The sequence below is a fragment of the Macrotis lagotis genome, chromosome 4 (genome assembly GCF_037893015.1).
Source record: "Macrotis lagotis isolate mMagLag1 chromosome 4, bilby.v1.9.chrom.fasta, whole genome shotgun sequence".
In the NCBI taxonomy this organism is placed as follows: Eukaryota; Metazoa; Chordata; class Mammalia; order Peramelemorphia; family Peramelidae; genus Macrotis; species Macrotis lagotis.
The window spans coordinates 129,023,771-129,051,640 of record NC_133661.1 but is presented as its reverse complement, the minus strand read 5'-3'; the positions used below and the strand labels follow the sequence as shown (position 1 = coordinate 129,051,640).

The 27,870-nt window shown below is 33.9% G+C and overlaps 1 protein-coding gene across 4 annotated transcripts in view; it reads left to right on the top strand.

Annotated features, from left to right (window-relative positions):
- Nucleotides 1-27,870, top strand: part of AGBL1 (AGBL carboxypeptidase 1) — a 1,019,050-nt gene that overhangs the window by 488,350 nt on the left and 502,830 nt on the right. The gene's annotated exons all lie outside the window — the stretch shown is intronic.

Here is a 27,870-nt window from a genome sequence, read left to right as displayed (position 1 = left end):
AAAAAATAGGAACTATTTTTATTTTTATCTTTGTAATCTCCATGCTTAACATACTATCTGTTACATAATAGACCTATTACTGTTCTTATTCTGAGCAGTGTTTATTTCTGATCTTGGAGACTCATAGCATGTTCTCTGAGCATAAAATTCCCACTTTTTCAAATGGAAAGTTCAATAAAATATACTTGCTGCCATAAATCAGTGAGAAGATGCTGACTGGAAGAAGCTGATATAGTGAAAATCAAAGGAACAGCTTTTCTTTTCTAATATCTCAGGAATTCACCTTATTCTGGGGCTCTATACTCACCATGATACAGTATAATGAACTACCTGCCATTCTATAGTGCATTTCTCTCTTTTCCATGCTTTAATCTTCCCTTTCTCTATTGGTCTTTCCTTTTGCCCTGGAAGTGATATCAAATCAACATTACCATTTCTGGAAAACTTGTACTATTGAAATATACCTATATGTGTGGTCCTATCCTATTAAAATTAAATTTTCTTGAAGACAGTTCAATCATGCTTTATTATCCAGTAAGCTAACATCTCACTGACCCTCAAATCCTTCAATTAGTAGTTTTAAATGTAGTTTCATATTGGCAACATCTAATTCATTTATAACAGCATGTTAATCAATTTGCAAATGATCAAACTCCAGCACCTAGGACATCAAGGACCTCATTCTGATACCTTAGTAAGCCTTTAGCAAATGCTCCTCTTTGCTTTTATTTAATCCATTCATAATACTCTAATTATTATAAGTCTGTGCTTTCTAGAAGTGAATTTTTAGCACCTTGGTCTCCATCAATATTAAACATTTTCTGTTTTTTTAAACTTTCAATTACTTTTCACCCATAAACATATGTATATTTTTAAATTAAAAAATTTCCCTCCACCCTCCCTTCCCAACCCCCTTCCCCTCAGTGGCAAATAGTCAGGTTAGCATTGTACATACATATTTTGGATAAATATCTAAATGTATTTAAATATTAGTAATTTTTGATATGAGGAATTAGGGTTAAGGGAAAGAGATACATAGGAGATAATTTTTATAAAATCAGATTCTGAAGGGTTGGTTTTTCTTTTTTTTCTTTCTATTTTTGTTTTGTTTTGTTTTTCTTTTTCTGGATTGGGATAACAATGCCCATAGCCAGTCTAATTTTTTTTTTAATTTTTAAAATTTATGTATATTCATCTATACACACATACACATGCATATTTCTAAGTTACAAAATTTCCCTCCACCCTCCCTTTCCACACCCTCCTCTCAGTAGGAAACAGTTGGGTTAGCATTTTACATACATATTTTATTAAACATGTTTACAAATTAGTAATTTTTGGCATGAGAAATTAGGATTAAGTAATGAGATACATAAGAGATAATTATTATAAAGTATTCATCAAATTCATAAGGGTTGTTATTTTTTTGTGTGTGTTTTGTTTTGTTTTTATTGCTCTAGATGGGGATAATACAGTCCATAACCAGTCAAATATAGTAATCTTAGCTCTTGCTTCCATCAAAGTTAGTTATCTCACAATATTGTTGTAAATGTGTACATTGTTCTCTTGGTTCTGCTCCCTTCGCTTAGCACCAGATCTTTTAACTCATTCCATGCTTCTCTAGAGTCTGACTGTTTATGGTTTCTTATAGAACAATAGTATTCCATAGTATTCATGTACCATAACTTGTTTAGGCATTCCCCAATTGATGGTTATCCTCTCAATTTCCAATTTTTACCACTACAAAAAGAATTGCTATGAATCTTTTGTAACATGTAGGACTTTTCCTTATATTTCTAATTTCTTCTGGATATAGATATAGAATTGGAATTGCTGGAAAAAAGGTCTGAACATTTTTATTGCTCTTTGATAATAGTTACATTTTGCTCTTGAGAAAGTTTGGATCCATTCACAATTTTATCAGCAATGCACCAATCTCCCAATCTTCCTACAACCTCTCCAACATTCATCATTTCCCCCTTTTCTCATCTTGGCCAATCTGATAGGTGTGAAGTGATACCTTACTGTTTTAATTTTCATTTCTCTAATCAACAATGATTTGGAACTTCTTTTCATTGGATTTTATATATATATATATATATATATATATATATATATATATATATATATATATATACATATATATATATATTAATTTGGAAGCTATCTTTTCATATCCTTTGACCATTTATCAATTAGGGAGTGATTTGTAACCTTATAAATTTGGTACAATTCACTAAATGTTTTAGAAATGAAAACTTTATCATAACTCTTAGTCATGAAGACCGTTTCCCAGTTTTCTGCTATCTTTCAAATTTTGGCAGCATTGATTTTATTAGTGCAAAAACTTTTCAATTTAATATAGTAAAAATTCTTGATTTTGCTGTTTATAATGCACTCTAATTCTTGTTTGGTCATAAATTCATCCCCTTTCCATAGATCCGATAGAGTATTTCTTTGTCTATTAATTTATCTATAGTGTCACTCTTTATTTCTAAAGTACATCTAGAGTACCCATTTTGACCTTATTTTGGTATAGGTTGTAAAATGTGTGTCTATGCCAAGTTTTTGCCATATTATTTTCCCATTTTCCCCAACAATTTTTATCAAATAGTGAATTCTTAGGGGGTGGAGCCAAGATGTCATAGTGAAGTCAAGAATTCCTAGAAACTCGTTCCCCATAAAACTCTAAAAGCTGTCAAATTATGACTGTAGCCAAAATTTAGAGGGACAGAATCCACAGAAAGACTGAGTGATAAAATTTTCCAATCCAAAACAACTTAGAAGTTCCACAGTAAAGGTCTGCTTTACTAGGACTGGGGACTGAAAAGAGCTGCAACACAGGCACAATGCAGGGCAGCCAGGCCAAAGCAAACCGGCTCCAGCCTTCCAGGAACAGACCATGGGGAACCTTCATGGCAGAGGGGGCAGTTTCCAGACCTCTTGGATAGGGGTCACAGGGATGGCTTGAAGGAGTGGTGAGAGAACTCTGCACACCAGAGTGAGCTCAGAGTGGAATGCCAGCCTCAGAGCAGCACTGTGGTGATAATCTGCAATAGGAATCAGTGAAGCTGCCCAGCACTTCCAGAGCTCCCAGCCCACAGACAGTAAGGGGGTCGAGGGAGAATGCAGAGGTCTCTCTGCTCTCCCTGGGGCAGGACTCTGCTGGATGCCCACGTTCAGCTCTAGGTTGCAGTTTGGGAACCCCATACTACCATAACTGAGAATCTCCAGGGCAGAGGGGAGGGCTTGTGGTCATCCAGATACCAGAGCACAGGCAAGAGAAGAGTCAGAGCCTCTCATAAGATCTTGGAGGAATTAAGGTCCATGTGGGGTGTCCCAACCCCCCCCCCAAGATGTAGAATTGTGGTATATCAGTCATAGGCTGAGGAAATGAGAAAACCACAGAAAAAGAAGAATCTGACCATAGGAAATTACTTTGGTTCCATGGAGGAACAAGATACACACATAGAAGGTGACAACATCAAAGCTTGTGTATCCAAAGCCTCTAAGAGAAATAGAAAATGGTTTCAGGCTATGGATGAGCTCAAAAAAGACTTTGAAAAAGCCATTAAGGGAGGTAGAGGGAAAATTGGGAGAATAAATTAGAGTGATGCAGATAGTCAGCAGCTTGGGAAAAGAAATACTAAAACTACTGAAGAAAATAACATGTTAAAAACCAGTTTAGGTCAAATTAGAAAAAACCAAAATAAAAGGCGAATGAGAAGAATGACTTAAAAAGCAGAATTGGCCAGCTGAAAAAAGAGAGATAAAAAAGCTCTCTGAAGAAAATAGCTCCTTCAAATGTAGAATGCAATTAAAGGAAGCTGATGACTTTGTGAGAAATCAGGAAACAATAAAACAATGAGAAAAGAACCAAAAATTAGAAGAAAATATGATATATCTCATTGGAAAAGTAAATGATCTTGAAATCAGATCCAGAAGATATAATTTAAAAATTATTGGGGTACCTGAAATTCATGATCAGGAAAAGAAACCTGACTTCATTTTGCAAGAAATAATACAGAAGTGGGGTGGCTAGATGGCACAATGGATAGAGTACCAACCCAGGAGTCAGGAGTCCTTGAGTTCAAATCTGGCCTCAGACACTTAATAATTACCCAGCTGTGTGGCCTTGGGCAAGCCACTTAACCCCATTTGCCTTGCAAAAAACCCTAAAAAAAAGAAAGAAAGAATACAGCAAAATTGCCCTGAGATCCTGGAAGCAGAGGGTAAAATAGAAATTGAGGGAATCCACCAATCACCTCCTGAAAGAGATCCCAAATGAAAAACTTCCAGGATTATTATAGTTAAATTCCCAAACTCCCAAGTCAAAGAGAAAATACTAAAATCTGCCAGAAACAAAGAATTCAACTACCATGGCTCTGTAGTCAGGATTACACAGGATTTGGAAGTGTCTACAGTAAGGGCTCACAGGGCTTGAAATATGATATTCCAGAAGGCAAAAGAATTTGGTTTTACAAGCTGAGAATCAACTACCCAGCAAAACTGAACATTGAAACAACCAGAGCTGAACAGAAAGTTTGATCTCCAAGTAAAAGACTCAAGTGAAGCATAGAGATGGTGAAGAAGAAGGACTAATTATAAGGAACTTAATGATACTGAATCATGTGTATTCCTGCATGGGAAGAAGATACTGATAAATCAAATGAGCCTTCTCATTTATAAGAGCAGTTAGAAAGATCATATATAGACAAGGCACAGGAGGGATTGAATATAATGATATAATATGGTATAAAGATAGAGTCAATGAGTGATAAAGGAAAGTATTGGGAGGAAGGAAAGGAGAAGAAGAAGGGACTAAGATATTTCACATAAAAGAGTCAAGAAAAAAACTTTTGCTATAGAGTGTCAAGGGGGAAGGAGTGAACCTTCATTTTCATCAGAAATGCTTGGAGACGAAATAACATACACATTTAATAGGGTATAGAAATCTATCTTACCCTAGAGAAAAATAAGAGGAAAGGAATGGGATAAAGGGGAATGAAGGGAAGAAAGGGAGAGTAGGTGATAGATGATCATGGGAGAAGGTACTCAGTTACAACACACTTCTGAGCAGAGGCAGGATGAACAGAGACAGAATAGAAAAAATGAGAGGGGGGAGAAATAGAGTGACGGGAAATATAGCTAGTAATTGAAACTGTGGGAAAAGAAATTGAAGCAGATTCTCTGATGGACTTGTGACAAAGAAGGAAACTCATCCCAGGACAGAGCCGTTGGAATCTGAACACAGACTGAATACCCTTTTTTATCTCTTACAATTCTTGAAGTTTCTTTATCTTTTCTGGGGGAGGGAGGTTTATGTTTACTCTCACAGCAAGATTATTGTAATACTATAAAATAAATAAACCAAAAATTGTCACAAAAAGGAAAAAATATAATGAATTCTTATTCTAGAAACTGATGTCTTTGGGTTTGTCAAATGGTAGATTGCTGTACTCATTTAATGTGACTTCTTTTGAACATATCTTAATTCACTATATCTCTTTGTTTCTTTGCAAGGCAATGGGGTTAAATGGCTTGCCCAAGGCCACACAGCTGGGTAATTATTAAGTGTCTGAGGCCAGATTTGAACTGATGTACTCCTGACTCCAGGGCCAGTGCTCTATCCACTGTGCCACCTATCCATCCCTTCCATTCTATCTCAACCAGTACCAGGCAGTTTAGATGACTATGGTTTTACAGTATAGTTTTAAATCTGGTAGAGCTGGGCCACCTTCTTTTACCTTTTTTCCCCATCAATTCCCTTGTTATTCTCCTTTTGGTGCTCAAGATGAATTTTGTTATTATTTTTTCTTGCTCAGTAAAGTAGTTATTTGATACTTTGATTGATATGGCACTTAATAAGTAATTTGATTTGGGTAGAGTTGTCATTTTGATTATATTAGCTCAACCTATGAGGATTTGACATTTTTCCAATTATTTAGATCTGACTTTATTTGGGTGAGAAGTGCTTTATAATTGTATTCATACACTTTCTAGGTTTGTCTTTGGAGGGAGATTCCCAAGTATTTAATTTTGTCTGTAGTGAATTTAAATGTAACTTTTCTTTCTATCTTTTGCTCTTGGGTTTTGTTGTTCACATAGAAATGCTGATAATTTTTGTGGGTTTATTTTATATCTTGCTACTTTGCTGAATTTAATTGTTTAAAGGAGTTTTTAGGTGATTTTTCTCGTATTCTCTAAATATACCATTATATCATCTGCAAAGAATGAAAGCTTTGCTTCTTCATTGCCAATTCTGATTCTTTCAACTTCTTTTTCTTCTCTTATTGCAACAGCTAACAGTTCTAATACTATATTGGCTTGTAATAATGATAATGGCATCCTTTTTTCACCCCTGATTTTATTGGAATTGCTTTGAATTTATTCCCATCACTTATAATATTTGTTGATGGTTTTCAATAGATAATATTTATTATTTTTTAGGAAAACTTCATTTATCCCTTATAGGAATGGATGTTGTATTTTATCAAAGGTTTTTTTTTCAGCATCTAATGAGATAATCATATGATTTCTGTAGGTTTTGCTTTTAATATGTTCAATTATGTTGAGTGTTTTCCTAATATTGAGCTATCCCTGCCTACCTGGTAGAAATCCTAACTGATCATGCTGTATTATCCTAGCAATAGCTTGTTGTAGTCTCATTGCTAAAATTTCAATTTAGATTTTTGTATCAATATCAATTAGGATGATTGTTCTATAATTTTCCTTTGTCTGTCTTGGTTCTGTCTAGTTTAGGTAACAGAACCATGTTGGTGTCATAAAAGGAGTTTGACGGAATTCTTCCTTCTATTTTTGTAAATAGTTTATATTGAATAGGAATTAATTGTTCCTTAAATATTTGGTAGAATTCACTTGTAAATCCATCTAGACCTGGAGACTTTTTTTTAGGTTTCTTTGCAAGGTAAACAGGGTTAAGTGACTTGACCAAGGCCACACAGCTAGGGAATTATTAAGTGTCTGAGGCCATATTTGAACTCAGATACTCCTGACTCCAGGGACGGTGCTTTATCCACTGTGCAACCTAGCCGCTCCCTGGAGACTTTTTCTTCAGGAGTTTATTGATGGTTTCTTCAATTTCTTTTTTTCTGAATTGGGACTATATAAGGAATTTATTTTCTCTTCAATTAATCTGGGCAGTTTATATTTTTGCTAATATTCATCCATTTCACTCAAGTTATCCAATTTATTGGCATATAGTTTGGCCAAATAGCTCTGAATTATCTCTTTAATTTCCTCCTCATTAGTGGTTAATTTACCCTTTTCATTTTGATAATGGTAATTTGGTTATCTTCTTTAATTTTTAAACCAGATTAACCGAAGTTTTGTTTATTTTACTGACTTTATTGACTTTTTTCATAAAACCGATTCTTAATTTTATTTATGAAATCAATGGTTTTCTTGTTTTCAGTTTTATTAATTTCTTCCTTGATTTTCAGAATTTCTGATTTGGTATTTAATTAGGGTATTTTGGTAATATTGGTAATTGGTAATTTGGTAAATATTGGTAATTGGTATTTAATTTGTTCTTTTCTAGCTTTTTTTAATTGCATACCCAATTCAATGATCTCCTCTTTCTCTATTTTATTCATATAGGCATTTAGAGATATCAAGTTTCCCCTCAAAACTACCTTGGCTGCATCATGTAAAATTTGGTATGATGTCTCATTAGTATCATTTTCTTGAATATAATTTGTGATAATTTCTTTTATTTTGTGTTTGATCTATCCATTGTTTAAGAACTCACTTAATTTCCAATTAGTTTTTGGTTTATCTTTTGCTGACCCTTTATTACACATAATTTTTATTGCATTATGGTCTGAGAAGTATGTACTTATAATTTCTGCCTTTTTGCATTTTTTGTGCCCCTGTATATGGTCAATTTGGATATAGGTGCCATGTACTGCCAAGAAAAGAGTATATATTCTTTTCTATCCCCATTAAGTTTTCTCCAGAGTCTATCCTGTCTAAGTATTCTAAGATTTCATTCACCTTCTTAACTTACTTCTTGTTTATTTTATTGTTAGATTTATCCAGTTCTGAAAGAGGGAAATTGAGGTCCCCCATTATTAAAGTTTTGCTATCTATATCTCCTTGTAATTCACTCAGGTTTTCCTCTAGGAATATTAATGCTATATCACTAGGTACATACATGTTTAGTAATAATATAGTTTCATTACCAGTGGTGCCTTTGAAGAAGATGTAGTTTTCTTCCTTATCCCTTTTAATGAGATCAATTTTTGTTTCTACTTTATCTGAGATCAGGATCACTATCCCTGATTTTTTTTTTACTTCATTTGAGGCATAATATAATTTTCTCCAACCTATTATCTTTACCCCATGTGTATCTCTCTGCTTCACATATGTTTATATTATAGGATTCTGGTTTTTAATCCATTCTTCTATCTACTTCCATTTTATGGGATAATTTATCCCATCCACATTTTCAGTTAAGATCTGCATTTCCCTCCATGCTATCTCTCTCCATTTATATTTTTCTCTTTCCTTTCCTCTTCCTCACAAAAAAAAATTTCTTCCTTTCCCCTTTCAGTTTTCTTTTAAAATTTAACTTTCAGTTTATTTGCAATTTTACCTTCACCTTTCTTTTAATCAGGTCCTTCTTCCTTTATCTTTCCCTTTCCCCATCCCCCATCCCTGTAGATTGGAAATGTATCTTATTCCCTCTCTGAGCCAACTCAGAGCTCACACTCTCCCTTCTTTCCCTCTAAAATTATAAATCTTTCTACCTGTTCACCTAATACTGTTTATTGCTCTACCATTAATCAGGTTTTATTCATCTCAGTTTGATTATTACATTGCTTGATAAGCTCATATTCTTATCAAAGAATCATCACAGATTGTTTGAAAAGCAGCATTGCCTCAAACTACATCCAATTATATTTATAATTATTTTTGAACCTTACCCCCTTTTCAAGTACCCTCCAAGGACACACAGTCTTCATCATGAGCCAAAATATCATCTAAAGCCAAATCATTTCTTGAACTATTTGGACCCCTTCCCCCAGGCCTATTTTTCTCACACTTTATCCCCCCCCCACATATCTAGGGTATTTAACCTCTAGTTATTTGAAGCAAGGCTTACTTTCTCTATCACACTTTTACCCCCTTCCCCCCAGGTTACTTAACCCCTTGTTAAGTGAAGGGTGGATTAGGGCAAACACTGATCTGCCAGAATCTGCCAGAATCTTAGATCTCTAAGTACTGGAAGGTTCTGAAGATCTCACCTGAGAACTTTACAAATGACTTTTAGTTACAGAGACACTGACTCAGGATCTTGAAGTTTATGACGCCCTCATTAAATAACATGCTAAGTTTTGTCAGCACAACAAAATTAATGTGTCAAATGCTAACAAGACACTAAAGTTAACTCCCCTGTTTTTCTTCAGGGTTATTTGTCTTGAACATAGTGAAGTCACCTTGTACCTCTTCAAAGGAGACAAGACCCAACTATACCCATGTTCTTTAAGTCCAATCGCTTCAATTATATTTGATCTTTAACTTTTTTTAAAAGAAGTAAAGTTCTCAAGAATTAGATGTGTAATTAGTTTCCTTTTAGGGTTGTATACAATTTCATGGTCTTGAGAATATTTCTTTTCTTTTCTTTTGTTTATCCTTCCCCTTTTCATTTATCTTTTTTTATGCAACTCTTAAGTCCTGTATTTGGTGATTGAATTCTCTGTTCAGTTCTGGTCTTTGTGTCAGGAAATTCTAGATGCCCTCTATTTCTTTGAATATCCATCTTTTTTCCTGATAGCATATGCTGAATTTTATAGAGAAGTATATTCTGGCTTGTAATCTCAGATCCTTTGTTCTGCAATTTACAACATTCCAGGTCTTCTGGTCCTTCAATGTTGAAACTGATAGGTCCTATATAAATCTACTTGTGTTTCCTTTGTATTTGAATTGTATTCTTTTTGCTGCTTGAAATATTCTCTCCTTTAGTTGAGAGCTCTAGAATTTGGCTATAATAACAACCCTTGGAGTTTTTATCCTGGGTCTCTTTCTGGAGAGATTGTAATGGTTTTTTTTGTTTTCTTATTATAGTAGATTTGAACAGTTTTATCTTATAGTTTCTTGCATGATGTTTTCCACACTCTTTATTTTTGATCCAGGCTTTCTGGTAGTCAGATGATTCATAGATTGTCTCTTCTGGAGCTATTTTCCAGATCAATGATTTTTTTTTTCCTAAAATGCACTTCACATTTTCTTCAATTTTTTCAGCATTTTTTATTTTTTGTTTGATGGAATCTTGTAGTCTTGTAGATTCATTGGTTTCTATTTGTTGAATTCTAATTTTTAAGGTTTTATTTTCTTCAGTTAGCTTTTGTGTTTCCTTTTCCATTTGGTCATTTTTACTTTTAATAGAGTTGATTTCTATGATCAATTTTTCATAATTTTCCTGACTCATTTCTTTTTTTCATTTTTCTTGTTCCTCTCTTCTTTGTTTTTTCAATTCTTTTTTAAAATTTTCATTGAGATTTTGTATTTGAGTTCAATTTATAGACTGTTTTGATACTTCCCCTGTGAGAGATTTTTCATTGATTTCTTCTTCAGGTATGACATTGCTGTCATCTTTGTCTGAAAAATAGGTTTCTATAGTGAGAGCTCTTTTAGCTTTTCTGCTCATCTTTGTTGTTTCAGCTCTGCTCCTGGGGTATAGGGAGTATAGAGCCTACTTTTTTTTGCTGGGGTTGGGATCTGATCCCTGGCTTGTTCTTGGCCATGATGTTGCCTCTGAAGTCCAAGCTTTGCCTTTGCAGAGGTTTTGTTTTTCCTCCTTTATATCCAAGTTCTGACTTAGTAGTGGTTTGTTTCCAACCCATTCTGGTCTTTTACCCTGCTGTTCCCAGGGTTCAGACTTTGGGGTTGGGATCCTTCCAGCTTTCTTGCTATCTAGCTGTTTAGCTTGCTATCTAGCTTGTAATATAGACCTCTGCTATTGTCAAGCTGTCAGGACCTGGATTGCACTGTGGCTAAAAGCCTCTTTCTGGCTGCTGCACTTTCCCACCTCCTGGATTTTACTTCTCCTTTCCCCCCAAAGAGATAGCTCTTCACTGAAGATCCTCCAAGATATCTATTGCTGGAAACTTCTTTGATCTTTTCTTTTTCTTTTTCTTGGTGGTATCTGTAGTTTGAATCTCAGAATAGAGGCTTCTTTTATCTTTGGTAGGGAAAACTGGTAGCATGTTAGATTTATGCCAACTTCTTGTCTCTACCCTGAAAGTCTATCTAAATATTTTCTTTAAAAAAGTAATAATATTGAACCTTTTCAAAGTTCTTTCTTCACACTTGCAGTATATCATTCAAGTATCCCCCCACCCCCATCAGCAGTGAGGAAACTATTGGTCAAGTAGGCAATGATATAATTTACTCAAGGTCACATGTGGAATATGAATCAAAATACCAAAAACACATGGTTTTTTGAGTATTCCATGTTTATTGTTCTCCCTACCATACCATCCTAACTTCATTATAGAAAAGAAAAATTCACTGGATTTTAGGTCACTGGATGGAAGTACTATGGGGGTGAATACAATTTCTATATAGAGAAACTTCTTAGGAAATATTTGCTTGGTTAAAGGACAGGCAAGTCAGTAGTTTCTCCTCTCTTTCTTTGTATCTCTAGCACTTAGCACAATGCCTAAAACATAGTAAGCTCTTAATAAATGCTTACTGACATGCTGATTTTCTTTATGTGAAGCACAATACCTTACTTATACTTTTTTCTATTTGCGAACCTTATAATTTCCCCCCCCCCCATTTCTTCTTGATGGAAAATGATACATACCTCTGAGAGCTGACTGATTTGAGGTTTGCAAAGTGATTTTTTTCTCATTTATGAAAGGTACTATATAACAATAGTATGCATTATTCTGCACATATTCATTATTTGCTTACATGGGTCTATCAAAGGATTCTTAAAGCTTTGAAAAGTAGACTATAGCAAGAAAGGGAGAAGCAAATGCCCTTATAATCATATTAGTATGGAATAATAATAATGGTACTCTCTGTGGAAACTTTTCAAACCAGTTAGCCAGTTGCACATTATATTGAGCTCCATGTGGTTAATTTCACTCACAATTAGCCATTGGAGAAGTCAAATTCTCAGCTCTTAGCAAAGATAGCTTCATGAAGGCTAACTTCAAAGGCATAGAACAACTTAATTTAAGTGAAACTCCCTGGGTGGGAATAGGCATGGAGCTTAAAAATCCCCCTTCAGATATTTTAGGACTAAATTCTATACACACTATTGTGGTTAACCTAACCTTGACTGAAAGTTGCTGATAATTCAGAAGAAACACTAAGTAAGAAAAGAGCATATCTATCATTAGAAGAATGGTAAGTGTAGTTTTTTTGAATGGGGCTATTAGCCAGTAATTGAACATGCCACTGATGTTATTTACCTCATAGGGATGTTTACTCCATTCCAGAACTTGTGCTGAACAAAAATCTGTAGAAAATTGTATGTGAAACATAAGGGTTGAATTTACAGGGTTCACATAATCCTTGGGCTATTTAATTGGAAATACTGCTGGTTTTGTATTTCCATCATATTTCCCAGATTATGCCTCTTTGCAGCACCAGCTTTACTTTCATTTTCCTGGGGCAAAGGTATTAATAATGTAGAGGTCTTGCCACTAGAAAACAGAAGCAATACCCATTTGTTAGGAATGAACAACATGGTATCAACAAAGATAGCAAAGCCATGAAGTAAAAAAAAAGACTGGATAAGGGGAATTGGTAGCAGGGAATGAGGGGAGGGATTTGGAGGGGAACATGAGCAAAATATAGTTATTGTAGAGTGATCAATTCTAAAACAAAATTCCAAATTAATTTGTGGAGGAACAAGGTAGGATGAGGAGAAACATTTAAAGGAAAAATCTAACAGACATATAACTCATTCTATAAATATTCACATTTTTAGAGGTACAAGAGAGAGAATACATCAATTCCAGATTAACCTGTTAAATTGCACAAATTTTCTTTGTTGAGGCAAGTTATGATGAGGCTTGCATATACATTAGTTATATCCAACTCAGACAAAAGTTTATATATAATCCCTTGGCATGTATATACATGAGTGGTGTATATACATAGTGGGTAGGTAGAGTATGAACATCGAGGAAAGATGGTCCTAAATGCTCTGGCTTCAAAATTAGTAAGGAATCATCAATGAACATACTGTTTCCTTCCTTTTCTCTTCTCAAATAAATGTTAATAATTTAAAATGATTACATTGGTTAGAGAGGAATATGTCTCTGGGACACAACAAAATGCCAGTAAACCAGTTAAGGATTACTCTGTCTTCTACAGTAGAATCTGATTCTTTTTTGGACTGTGGGTCCATCCTCGATGATATTAGGAAATCTGGCCCTCTCTTCAGCAATTATTGGTCATGCCCTTGGTAGACATAAGACACAATAATATATGCAGGCAGGAGTAACTCAGCTTCCTAGACTTCACTTATGCTAACACCATATGCTAAAATTAGGTATTAGGTATTTACAGCAATAAATTTGCTGTTTTAAAGCATTATGACACATGAACAAAAATCTTTCAAAAAGTACATGATTATGTCAATGAATTCTTAAAGATCTTTGTTAAAATCTAACATCTGTTTATGAAGACAGTAAAAAAAAAGAATATAAGATCTTTTATTTTTGCCTTTGCATAGTAGTATGTATCATATTGCATTGTACATATTAGATATTAAGAAATGGTTGTTGAATTGAATAAAATAAATAGATTTTTAAGGCAATAAAGGTGTCTAGCATTAGAAAAAAAACACCAAAATAAACTATAGAGACACATTAATAGTCTTCAGAATAAGATCAGGTAAAAACAAAGAATCACTTTCACTATATCTATTTTATCATAAGACGAGGGGAAATGCTAACATGACTGATCTGATCCAAACATATTTTCAAAGCAAATGATCTGCAATCTAATAGTCTCAAAAGCAGTTATTCATATAATAATGAGTTCAACAACATCATAGTATATAATATTATGGGAAGGATATGAGCAGACATCTGGGGTGGACTCAAAATGGCAGTGTGAAGCTAGCATTTAACGAGAGTTTTTAACTGCACAAAATTAAATGAAGCTGCTATACAGATATCCAACCAAAAAAGAAATAGACATAAATTTTCAATGGAGACATTCAGTAAAGGTCTGTCTCTTTGGGGGTAAAAATCAAAAGACTGAAGAAAATGTGAAGAACCTTTTAGGAAAAGCAAACAATGTAGAAAATATACCCAGGAGAGATAATTTATGAATTTTTAGACTGACAGAAAGCCTAGATAAAAAAGAGTCTGGAAAATATCTTTCAGGAAATTATCAGGAAAACTGTTCCAAAATAATATATCAAGAAGACAAAATGGACCTTTAAGGAATACAATAGAACACCTCCAGAAACAGAACTCAAGATAAAAACTTCAAGGACTATAATAGACAAATTCCAGCATCCTCAAAGAAAGGAGAAAACACTGCTAGCAGTCAAAAATGAAACAATTTAAAATCAAAGGAAGTACAACTGGAATTACAAAGAACTTATTAGCTTCAATAATAAAGGGTTGGAGGGGCTGTAATATGATATTTTGGAGGCCAAAGGACCTTGGGTTACATCCAATAATTTATTATCCTGCAAAATTCAGCATATTCTGCCAGGGTAAATGATGGATGTTCAATAAAAGAGAAGACTTCCAAAATTCCTTGATAAAAAGACCAGAACTGAACAGAGAATTTGATCTTCAAATACAAGATTCAAGAAATGCATAAAAAGGTAAATAGAAAGAGGGAAAAAGTCAAATGTTAGTCAAGAATATTAAAGTTTATACAATCCTACAAGGGAAGAAAGCATTGATAACTCTTGAGAATTGTATTTCTCTTAGGATAGTTAAAGTGTGCCCATCGATTGGGAAATGGTTAAACAAGTTATGGGATATGAATACTATGGAGTATTATTGGTCTATAAGAAACCATAAATGGTCAGACTCTAGAGTAGTATGGAATGAGTGACAGGATCTGATGCTGAGTGAAGGGAGCAGAACCAAGAGAACAATGGTTACCTTAATAACAACATTGTGGGATGATCAACTTTGATGGAAGCAGCTCTACTCAGCAGTTCAGAGACTGACTATGGACAATGTTATGCCCATCCAGAGGAAGAAAAACAAAATAACTCCAAAATACTCTTCAGAAACTGATGAATACTTTATAAAATTATCTCTTCTTCCTCTCTTTTCCTTAATCCTAATTCCTCATCCTGAAAATGATTGATCTGTAAACACGGTAAGCAGAAAAATATATGTACAATGTTAACCTGACTGCTGCTGAGAGGAGTGGGGTGGGAAGGGAGAGTGGAAGGAAATTTTGTAACTTATAAATATACATATGGATATGGATGAATGTTGAAAAAACTTTCATAACATGTATTTGGAAAAATAAAATATCAATTAAAAGGATAGTTAAAATGTTGGATATAGTTAAAGATAATGTACTTAGAGGATATGGATATGGTCAATTTCTGTCCTTTGCATATCGAAGAAGACAAAAATGACATCACCTTCAGGTTGTTCTGGTACTTGGAGTATTTAGAGCTTATATACATAATTAAATCAGAACTTACTTCTCTTTACTAGATACCTAGAGGTTTGTAGCATAATAGGGGCAGAGGCTTGCAACATACTTGGAAGGATTGGACATAATAAGTTTAGGAAGTGATCTTGTATTAATCCAAGTTTGGAGTACTAAAGGGACAATGGGAGAGAGTATATTTGAGAGTTTGATTGGGAAGGGCTATAGGGCTATGGGAAACTATGAAGAGATTGGCTACATTTGGAAGGAGTATATATGGAGGGATGTAAGTAGTTCATGAAATGTTTGGGCTTTGTATGATGCTTTGGCTCATGAAGACTTTGTTTCTATAGATGCCACTTGAAAACATGAGGTATGATTATAATTTGATGTGATTGTGACTCTTTAGAAGTGTATTTCTAATGAGAGAGAAGAGGATGGGAGTTGGTGACTATAAGGCAATGCTGCTTATCAATCAACTAAGAAATCAATTAATCAGCCTTTGAGAATAATATTTCTATTGAGTCAGATAGAAGTATATTTTGAAAAAGGGAATGTAAGTACAAGACAGGGCTAAAACAATAAAAACTAAAAAGAAGTACTATATTAGAAGAAGGCTAGGTATTAGTGGATAATTAATACCAGGTGAAGATGTATAAAGGCCTATTTATTATGGTAGAGGGAAAGACGGGAGGGATCAAACACTGAGTAAATCCTATTCATTTGTTTGGCCCAGACAGGGAATACCATATATTCTCAATTGGGGTTTGAAAATCTATCCTACCTTATAGGGAAGTGGGGAGGGGAAGAGAAAGAAAAGAGAAGGTAGTGATAAAAGGGAACGTGAAGGTAAACTGAAATTAAGTAAAAGTTGAACTTAAAAGAAAAGTTAAAAGAGAAAAGTACAAATGGGGGAAAGATTGCATAGAAGGATATACAGAATTAGTAATCTTAACTATGAATGTAAATGGGATGAACTTTCACATAAAATGGAAGTGGATAGTGGAAGGGATTAAAACAATTATGAATATGTTGTTTATGAAAAACACATTTGAAGCAAAAAGATACACACCGGGTAAAGGGAAAAAAGTTGCAGCAAAATATGTTAGGTTTCAGTAAAGTAAAAAAAACAGGAATAGTGATCCTGATCTCAGTAAAAGCATAAGCAAAAATGGATCTCATTAAAAGGAAAAAGGAGGAAACTACATATTCTTAAAAGATACTAAAGGCAATGAAGTTGTATCATTATTAAATATATATGCTCTTAGTAGTATAGCATCCAAATTCTTAGAGGAGAAGCTAAACTAGTTAAGGGAGACATAGACAGTAAAACTATAATAGTGTGGAGGGACTCAATCTCCCTCTCTCAGAACTAGGTAACTCTAACCACAAAATAAACAAGAATTATGTTAAGAAGGTCTATAAGATCTTAGCAAACTTTGATATGATAGATCCCTGGTGAAAACTGAATGAGGATAGAAAAGAATGTATTTTTCTCTGCAGTACATGACATCTATACCAAAACTGAACATGCATTAGGGCATAAAAACCTTATAATAAAATGCAGAAAGGCAGAAATAATAAATGCATAATTTTAAGATCATGATGCAAAAAAAATTACATTTGATAAAAGGACATGGAAAGATAAACTAAAAATTAATTGAAAACTGAAAAGCTTAAAGAACAAATGGATCAAACAATAAATCACAGAATTGATCAATCATTTCATTCAACAAAGTGAAAACAATGAGACAACATACAAAAATTTATGGGATGCAGCCAAACCAGTTTTTAGGGGAAATTTTATATTTCTAAAAACTTATATAAATAAAATTGCGAAAGAGGAGATCAATAAATTAGGTATGCAACTCAAAAAGCTAGAAAAGAACAAATCAAAAGAAGAAATTTATCCTCAATTAAATACCAAATTAGAAATACTGACAATCAAATAAAACTGAAAGCAAGAAAATTATTGAGCTAAGAAGTAAAACTAAAAGGTAGTTTTTATTTAAAAAATCAATAAAATAGAAGTCCTGTGGTTATCTGATTGACAAAAGTAAAAAATATCAAAACACCAGTTTCAAAAATAAAAAGGATGAATTTACTACCAATGAGGAGGAAATTATTTTGTAGCTATTTTGCCCTACTCTATGCCAATGAATTTGATAACTTAGTGAATTATTTACAAAAATGCAAGCCACCTAGATTAAGAGAAGAGAAAAGTATATACTTAAATAAGTGCATTTTTAGAAAAAGAAATTATAGAATCCATCAATAAGCTTCCTAAGAAAAAGTCTCTAGGTCTGGATGAATTTATAAGTTAATTTCTACCAAATATTTAAGGAACAATTAATTCCAATTCTTCATAAATGTTTTTTTTTTAAAAAATAGGAGTTCTGTCAGATTCCATTAATGACCTCAATATGGTATTGATACCTAAACCAGGGTGAGTCATAACAGACAGAAAATTATAGGCCAATCTCCCCAATGAACATTGATACAAAAATCATAAATAAAATTTTATCAAAGAAAGTGCAGCAATTTATTATTAGGATAATATACTATGATTGGGGTGTTCCTGGTAGGTCAGGCTTGGTTCAATATTAGGAAAACACTAAATACAATTGAACATATCTATAAAACAAACCCCAAGAGAAATAATATGATTATCTCACTAGATACTAAGAAAGTCTTTAAAAAATAAATCTATTCCTATTAAACACACTAGAGACTTGGGAATAATTGGAGTTTAACTTAAAATAATAAGTAGTATCTAACTAAAGCCATCAAAATTATTATATCAAATGGAGATAAACTTGGAGCATTTCCAGTAAGATCAAGGGTAGAACAAAGATGTCTAATATCACCATTACTACTCAATATAGTATTAGAAATATTAGCTTTAGCAGTAAGAGAAGAAATAGAAAATGAAGGAATCAAAATTGGCAATGAGAAAACAAAACTTTCAGTCTTTGCAGATGATATGATGGTATACCTAGAGAACCTGAGAAAATCATCTGTAAACCTCCTTGAAGCAAGTAACAAATTCAGCAAAATAGCAGGATATAAAATAAACCCACATAAATCATCAACATTTCTATATATGAACAACAAATCCCCAGGATAAGAGATAGAAAGAGAAATTCCTTTTAAAGTAACTACAGACAACATAAAATATTTGAGAATTTAACCCCCATGACAACCCCAAAACTACATGAACACAATTACATGACACTTTTTCACTCAATAAAATCCAGATCTAAACAACTGGAAATGTCAATTACTCATGGTTGAGTTAAGCTAAGAAAATAAAAATGACAGTTCTGCATGAATTAAATTATTTATTTAGTGCAATACCAAACTACCAAAAAACTATTTTACTGAGTCAGAAATAATAGTAATCAAATTAATCTGGAGTAAGAAAAAGTCAAGAATATCAAGCAAATTGATGAAAAATGTAAAGGAAGGCGCCCAAGCTCTACCAGATCTAAAACTGTATTATAAAGTGGTAGTCATCAAAACTGTCTGTTACTAGTTAGGAAACAGATTAATGGACTAGTTGATTAGGATAGGTACAAAAGAAATAGCAGTAAATGGCTATAGTAATCTACTGTTTGGCAAACCCAAAGCCATTAGCTTCTGGAATAAGAACTCATTATTTGGCAAAAATTGTTGGGAAAAATTGGAAAATAGTATGACAAAAACAAGTATAGCCCACATCTCACATCCTATTCCAAAATAAGGTCAAAATGAGTACAGGATTTAGACATAAAGGGCAATATGATAGACCAATAATTAGATTAAGTAATACTATGTCAGATCTACAGAAAGGGGAGAAATTTAAAACCAGACAAGAAACAGAGTACATTATAAAGTGGAACATGCATGATTATGACTATATTAAATTGAAAAGATTTGCATTAATAAAAACCAGTGCTGCCGAGATTAGAAGGAAAAGAAAAAGGTGGGAAACATTGTTCACAGCTAGGGATTCTGATAAAGACTGCATTTTCAAACTATATAGAAAATTGAATCATGTATAAGATTATAAGTCATTCCTTAATTGATAAACAGTCAAAAGCTATGAAGTTTTCAAACAAAAAAATTAAAGATATATATGTATATATATATAATCATTTGAAAAAATGCTCAAAATTATTACTGATTAGAGAAATGCAAATTTAAACAACTATGAGCTACCAGCTCACACTATCAGATTGGTTAAGATGACATAAAAAAGGATCAATGTTGGAGAGGTTGTGGAGGATTGGGGCATTAATCCCCTGATTCTGGAGTTGTGAAGTGATCCAACCATTCTGGAGAGCAATATGAAACTATGCCCAAAGAATAATAAAACTGATCATACTGTTTGACTCAGCTATCACAATATTAGGCCTACTTCCCGAAGAAATAATAAAAAATGGGAAAAGTCTCACATGTCCAAAATATTTATAGAAGCTCTTTTTGTAATGTCATGCAATTAGAAACTGAGGGGATGTCCATCAACTGGACAATAACTAAAGAAGTTATGGTATTTGAATGGTTTTTTTTAAGATGTTAATTATTTTTTAGTTTTAAATTTTTTCCCCTAATCTTGCTTCCCTTGCTCCACTACCCACGGAAGGCAATTTGCAGGATTTACATTGTTTCCATGGTATATATTGATCTAAATTGAATGTGATGAGAGAGAAATCATATACTTAAGAAAGAAACATAGTATAAGAGATAGCAAGATCGGAAAATAAGATCAGTATTTTTTTTCCTAAATTAAAGTTAATATTCCTTGGTTTTTGTTCAAACTCCACAGTTCTATCTCTGGATACAGATGGTATTCTCCATTGCAGACAGCCCCAAATTGTCCCTGATTGTTGCACTGATAGAATGAGCAAATCCATCAAGGCTGATCATTGCCCCTGTGTTGCTGTTAGGATGTACAGTGTTTTTCTGGTTCAACACCAGTTAATCCAAATTCCTCCAGGGTTTCCTGAATTCCCATCCCTTCTGGTTTCTAATAGAACAATCATGTTCCATGACAGACATATACCACAGCTTGCTAAGCAATTCTCCAATTGTAGGACATTTACTTGATTTACAATTCTTTGCCACAACAAACAGGGCTGCCATGAATATTTTTGTACAAGTGATGTTTTTACCCTTTTCATCATCTCTTCAGGGTATAGACCCAGTAGAGGTATTGCTAGATCAAAGGGTATGCACATTTTTGCTACCCTTTGGCCTCAATTCCAAATTGCTTTCCAGAAATGTTGGATGAGTTCACAGCTTCACCAACAATGAAATAGTATCCCAGATTTCCCACAACCCTTTCAACAATAATCATTAGCCTTTCTGGTCATATTGGCCAGTCTGAGAGGGGTGAGGTGGTACCTCAGAGAATCTTTAATTTGCATTTCTTTAATAAGTAATGATTTAGAACAATTTTTCATATGACTATGGATTGCTTTGCTCTCCTCATCTGTAAATTGCCTTTGCATATCCTTTGACCATTTGTCAATTGGAGAATGGCATTTATTTTTTTTCAAATTTTAATCAGTTCTCTGTATATTTTAGTAATGTGTCCTTTGTCAGAAACATTAGTTGTAAAGATTGTTTCCCAGGTTACTAAATTTCTTTTGATCTTAGTTACAGCGGTTTTCTCTTACAAAAAATTTTAATTTAATGTAATCAAAAACATAGTTTGTTTTTAGTGATGTTCTCCATCTCTTCCTTAGTTATAAACTGCTTCCCTTTCCATAGGTCAGACAGGTAAATGACTTCTTGATCTTTTAGGTTGTTTATAATATTTTTTATGTCTAAATCCTGTATCCATTTGGAACTTATCTTGGTATAGAGTGTGAGGTGCTGGTCTAATCTAACTTTATTCCATACTAACTTCCAATTTTCCCAGGAGTTTTTATTAAAGAGAGAGGTTTTTATCACAATAGCTGGAATCTTTGGGTTTATCAAACAACAGATTACTATAATTAGTATAATCATTTCCTGCTATTGCACCTAGTCTATTCCACTGGTCCAGCACTCTATTTCTTAACCAATACCAGACAGTTTTGATGACTGATGCTTTATAATATAATTTTAGAACTCATAAGGCTAAGTCACCTTCTTTTGTACTTTTTTCTTTGAATCCCTGGAAATTCTCAACTTTTTATTTCTCCATATGAATTTACTTACAACTTTTTAAAATTCATTAAAGTAATTTTGGGAATTTTGATTGGTAGGATACTAAACAGGTAGTTTAGATTTGATAGAATTGTCATTTTTATTATATTAGCTCTACCTATCCATGAGCAGTTGATGTATGCCCAGTTATTTAAATTTGATTTAATTTGTGTGAGAAGTGTTTTATAATTGTTTTCTAAAAAGTTTCTGAGTCTTCATTGGCAAATGGACTCCCAGGTATTTTATATTTTCTGAGGTTACTTTGAATGGCATTTCTCTTTCTAGCTCTTCCTGCTGTATCTTGCTAGTAATATATAGAAAGGTTGAGGATTTATGAGGGTTTATTTTATATACTGTACTTTTATTAAATTTGCTAATTTTTCCACTAGTTTTTTGGATGATTTCTTGGGATTCTCTATGTATACCATCATATCATCTGCAAAGAATAAAAGCTTTGCTCCCTTATTGCCAATTCTGCTTCCTTCAATTTCTTTTTTTTTCTCGAATTTCTGAAGCTAACATTTCTAATATGATATTGAATAGTAGTGGTGATACTGGGCATATTTGTTTCATCCCTGATCTTATTGGGAATTCCTCTAGTCTCCCCCAGTGAATATAATGCTTGTTGATGGTTTCATGTAGATACTGCTTATTATTCTAAGGAACAATCCATTTATTCCTACACTCTCTTGTTTTTAGTAGGAATAGGTGCTGTATTTTGCCAAAAGCTTTTTCAGCATCTATTGATATACTCATTTAATTTCTGATAGGTTTGTTGTTGATATAATTAATTATACTGACAGTTTTCCTATTATCAAACCAACCATGCATTCCTGGGATGAATCTTACTTGGTCAAAATGTATTATTCTAGTGATAACTTGTTGTAATAATTTTGCTAAGATTTTATTTATGATTTTGCATCTATATTCATCAAGGAGATAGGTACATAATTTTCTTTCTCTCTTTTAACTTTTCTTGGTTTAGGTATTAGCATCATATTGGTTTCATAGAAAGAGTTAGTCAGAGATCCATCTTCCCCTATTTTTCCAAAGAGTTTATATAAAATTGGAACCATTTGTTCCTTAAATGTTTGGTAGAATTCACTTGTGAATCCATCAGGCTCTGGAGAATTTTTCTTAGGGAGTTCAATGAAGCCTTGTTGAATTTCTTTTTCTGAGATAGGGTTGATTAGGTATTTAATCTCCACTTCATTTAACCTGGGAAACTTATATTTTTGTAAATATTCATTCATTTCCCTTAGATGGTCAAATTTATTGGCATAGAGTTGGGCATAATAATTCTGAATTATTACTTCAATTTCCTCCACATTAGTGGTAAGTTCACCTTTTTCATTTATGATACTCACAATTTGATTTTTTCTTCTTTCTTTTTTAATCAAATTGACCAGAAGTTTATCAATTTTATTGTTTTTTAATAAAACCAACTCTTGATTTTATTTATTAATTCAATAGCTCTTTTCCTTTTGCTTTTCTTAATTTCTCCTTCAGTTTTTTAGAATTTTTAATTTGGTATTTAATTGGGGGGGTTTAATTTTTTCTTTCTCTAATTTTTTTAGTTGCATATATAGTTCATTTATTTCTTCTTTCTCTAATTTATTTATGTAAGCATTTAAAGATATTATATATCCCCTGAGCTGCTTTGAGTGAATCCCATAGGTTTTGATGTTGTTTCATTGTTGTCATTATCTAGGATAAAATAATTAATTCTTTCTATAATTTGTTGTTTGATCCACTCATTCTTTAAAATGAGGTTATTCAGTTTCCAATTAGTTCTGGTTCTATATCTCCCTGGCTTAATATTGCATATGATTTTTATTGCATTGTGATATGAGAAAGATGTATTCACTATTTCTGCATTTCTGCAGTTGGTCATTAGGTTTTTATGCTCTAGTACATGGTCAATTTTTGTATAAGTGCCATGTACTGCAGAGAAAAAGGTATATTCCTTTCTATCCCCTTTCAATTTCCTCCATAAGTTTTTCTAACAATCTATTTACCTCCTTAACTTCTTTCTTGTTTATTTTATTATTTGATATATCTAAATCTGAGAGAGGGAGGTTGAGGTCTCCCACTAATAGAGTATTACTGTCTATTTCTTCCTGTATTTCTTTCATCTCTTCTCTAAGAATTTGGATGCTATCCCATTGGGCGCCTATATATCCACTATTGAAATCACTTTGTTGTCTATCGTACCTTTTAGGAGGATATAGTTTCCTTCCTTATCACTTTTAACACTGTCTATTTTTGCAGCTACTTTGTCTGAGATTAGGATTACTACCACTGCTTTTTATACTCCAGCTGAAGGAAAATATATTTTAATCCAACTTTTTACCTTTATTCTATATGTATCTCTCTGCTTCAAATGAGTTTCCTGTAAGCAGCATATTGTGGGAGTCTGTTCTTTAATCCACTCTATTATTTGCTTACATTTTAAGGGAGATTTCATCCCATTCACATTTAAAGTTATATTTACAAGCTCTTTATTGCCCTCCATGCTATCTTCCCTCTGTTTGTATTTTTCCCCTTTTTTCTCTTTGTCCATATTTCCAATTATTTTGTTTTTGAATGCCACCCCATTCAGTTTATTTGTCCTCCTATATCCACCCTTTCTCTTTTCTTTCCCCTTTCCATTTTTTGCCTTTTCCCTTCCCTTTCTTCTGTTAGTTCGCCATATTCCCCCCCTTCCTGTCTCTGTCCTCCCCTCCCCTTTTTCCCTTTTAATACTTGAAAGGTAAGATTTTTTTTAAGTTAACTGAGTATTTGTTTAAGTTAACTTTAAGCTAAGTCTGATGAAAGGAAGTTTCAAGTGTTTCTCATCCCCTCCCTTCCCCCACCCTCTATTACCACAGGTCATTTGTACCTCTTAATATAATGAGATTTATCCCATTTAATCCCCTCCCTCTGCCCATCTCCTTCCTGTCTCCCTTTTTAAGGAGAAAGTGTATTTAAATCATTCTGTCTGAGTCATAGAAAGTTCTGAGTATCTGTCACTTCTAGCTAAGTGCATTCTATGTAATAGAGTTACAATTCTTGAGAGTTATTAGAGTCTTTTTCCCAAGTAGGGTTATAGCCAATTTCATCCCATTGATTAGCGGTCTCATTGTTAAGTCATGAGTGTCCATTACTTTTGGCTAGGTATATTCTCTCTGTTAGAGTTACAATTGTCAAGAGTTATGAGAGTTTTTTCCCATTCTGGGATATAGCCAGTTTCATCTTATTGGATAGCAGGTTTTTTTCTTTACTCCCCCCCCCCTTTTTTTAACCTTTTCATGTGTCTCTTTGAACCTCCAGTTTGATGTACAAATTTTCTATTCATCTTTGGTCTTTTCATCCAGAATGTTTGGAATTCTTCCATTTCATTAAATGTCCATCTTTTCCCCTGAAAAAAGATGGATCACCTTTCCCTGAAATTGGATTCTTGCCTGCTTTCCAAGCTCCCTTGCTCTTTGGAATATTTCAGTCCAGGACCTTCGATCCTTTAATGTTGATACAGTCTGGTCCTGCATAATACTTACTGTGACTCCTTGGTATTTCAATTGTTTCTTTCTGGTTGCTTGCAGAATTTTCTCTTTTATCTGATAGTTCTGGAATTTGGACACAACATTCTTTGGTGTTTTCATTTTAGGATCTCTTTCAGGAGGGTATTGATGTATTCTTTTTTTTTAAGGTTTTTTTTCCAAGGCAAGTGGGGTCAAGTGGCTTGCCCAAGGCCACACAGCTAGGTCATTGTTAAGTGTCTGAGACTGGATTTGAACACACATACTCCTGACTCCAGGGCTGGTGCTTTATCCACTGCGCCACCTAGCCGCCCCATGATGTAGTCTTTCAAAAGCTATTTTTCCCTCTGATTCCATGATATTAGGGCAATTTTCCATCACTAGACCCTGTAATATTAAGTCCAGGCTTTTTTTTTTCTCTTCGATATTTTCAGGAAGACTAATAATTCTCAGGCTAACCCTTCTTGATCTATTCTCAGGGTCAGTGGTTTTACTGATTAGGTATTTTATATTTTCTTCTATTTCTTCTATTTTTTGTTTTTTTTAACAGTCTCTTGTTGTCTCATGAAGTCATCAGTTTCTTCAGACTCCATCCTTTTTTTTTAGAGAGAGGAGTTTGCTTCATTTACCTTTTGTAATTCCTTTTGCAATTGGTCAATTCAACTTTTGACAGAGCTTTCCATTTGCCCAATTGAGGATATGAGAGAATTATTCTCATGTTGTATTTGTCCAATTGAGGATCAGAGAGAATTATTCTCATTTTGTATTTGTCCAATTCTATTTTCCAATGATTTGTTTTCTTGTTGCAAGGTGTTAATCTTCTCTTGGATTTCTTTTTCCCAAATTTTCCAATTGATTTTTAAACTCCTTCCTTATTTCTTCAAGGAAGTCTTTTTTGTGCATTTAAGGAACAATTGGTTCCAATTCTATATAAACTCTTTGGAAAAATAGGGGAAGATGGATCTCTGTCTAGGTTTCTATGTCTTAGTGTCTTTTCCTTCCAAGAATTTTTCTATGGATCCACCTTTCCTGACCTTTCTTCATTTTGCTAAGACCTTGAGTTGGGGAGGGGCTGGTTCATAGAGGTTTGGTTTTGGGATCTCAACATTGCTTACTGAGTGTAATTTCTCCAACTGGCCAGTAGGGTGTGCTGGATGCTTTCTCTAGAGTGTCTGTGACCTTGATTGAGGCCTTCTCCCTTGGCCTGGAGAGAGTGATTGAAGCTGTTAAATACTTTTATCTTCAGTCAATGATGGACTCTACCCTGAGATGGGCTCATCACTCTCCCTATTGTCAGCTGGACTGGTTCTGCTGCTCACACAGTTATGCCTGGGGCAGAAGGTCTGTAATTGTGTTTGTTCTGGGAAGAGGCTTCAGCTGAAATGAAGCTCTGGACTCAGAGTTCCTGCTGACCAGAGGAGCCCAGGGAATGATGTCTTCAACTCCTGCACTGGAACTCTCTACCCAGCCCTGTTGGCAAGCTCCTGAGGGTCAGCTCCAACACCAATGCCTCTGCTCCCTAGTTGACCCAAGCTTCTATGGTTTGACCAGACTCTAGCCCCATGGCTGATCAGTCAGGTCTGGTTTTTGGGCCCTCAGGCTCCAGAACTCTATCCTCTGCACTAATCAGGATGATCTGCAGCTGATCCGCCCTCTGTGCCTGGACTCACCCATGACTGCAGAAGACAAATCCTGAGGTAGATGTTCTTTCTCCTGGCTTTTCTTTCTGGGTTTTGTTGATTGGATTTCTGTTAAGAGATTTGTTTCCTATCATATATAGGGAAAGATCAGGAGATTTTAGAACTGTGTCTGTCTTCTCTCTGCCATCTTGGCCAGAAGTCCAATGGTATTTGAATGTTAAAGAGTATGACTATAATCAACTAAGAATAGTCAGAATCTAGAGAAGCAAGGAAGAAATTATAGGAACTGATGTTGAATGAAAGTAGCAGAACCAAAAGAACATTTTACACATTAACAATATTGTGAATTTAAAAAATTTGATGGATGCAACTTCTCTCAGCATTTCAGAGAGCTAGGACGACCCTGGGAGACCTGTACAATGCCATCCACAACCAGACAAAGAAAGAAAAAAGGAAATTACAGAATAATAATAACAAAATAGAGAACAGGTAGGAAACAGAAGTTAGAATATGTTACTTTGAATTGAGTACAATTGAAATCAGCTGCCTAGAAATAGGAAGTCTCTTCAATTTAGGTAGGAAACTGTTTGATTGGTAAAAAACTCTGATTAAATAGTTACTTAGAGAAAGAATCTTTTATTTTTTGATGAGTTGATGAGGAAAATCTTCTGTTTTCTAGTGATAGCTGTATCCTGAATAAAGTGAAACCCTTTTCTGGATTACTTACACTGTCCTTAACTGCTTTCTGTGGTTTCAGAAGGGGAAAGTTATCAGATCATAGAGCAGATATGACTAGCTCTGAAGATTCCAAGATCAAAGGCTTGCCTTTCACTAGAAGAATGCGATATTACCTCCATATCCAGCTAAGGGAGTAGAATTAGGAAACTGCAGTTATGAGAGCTTAAAATGGCTTC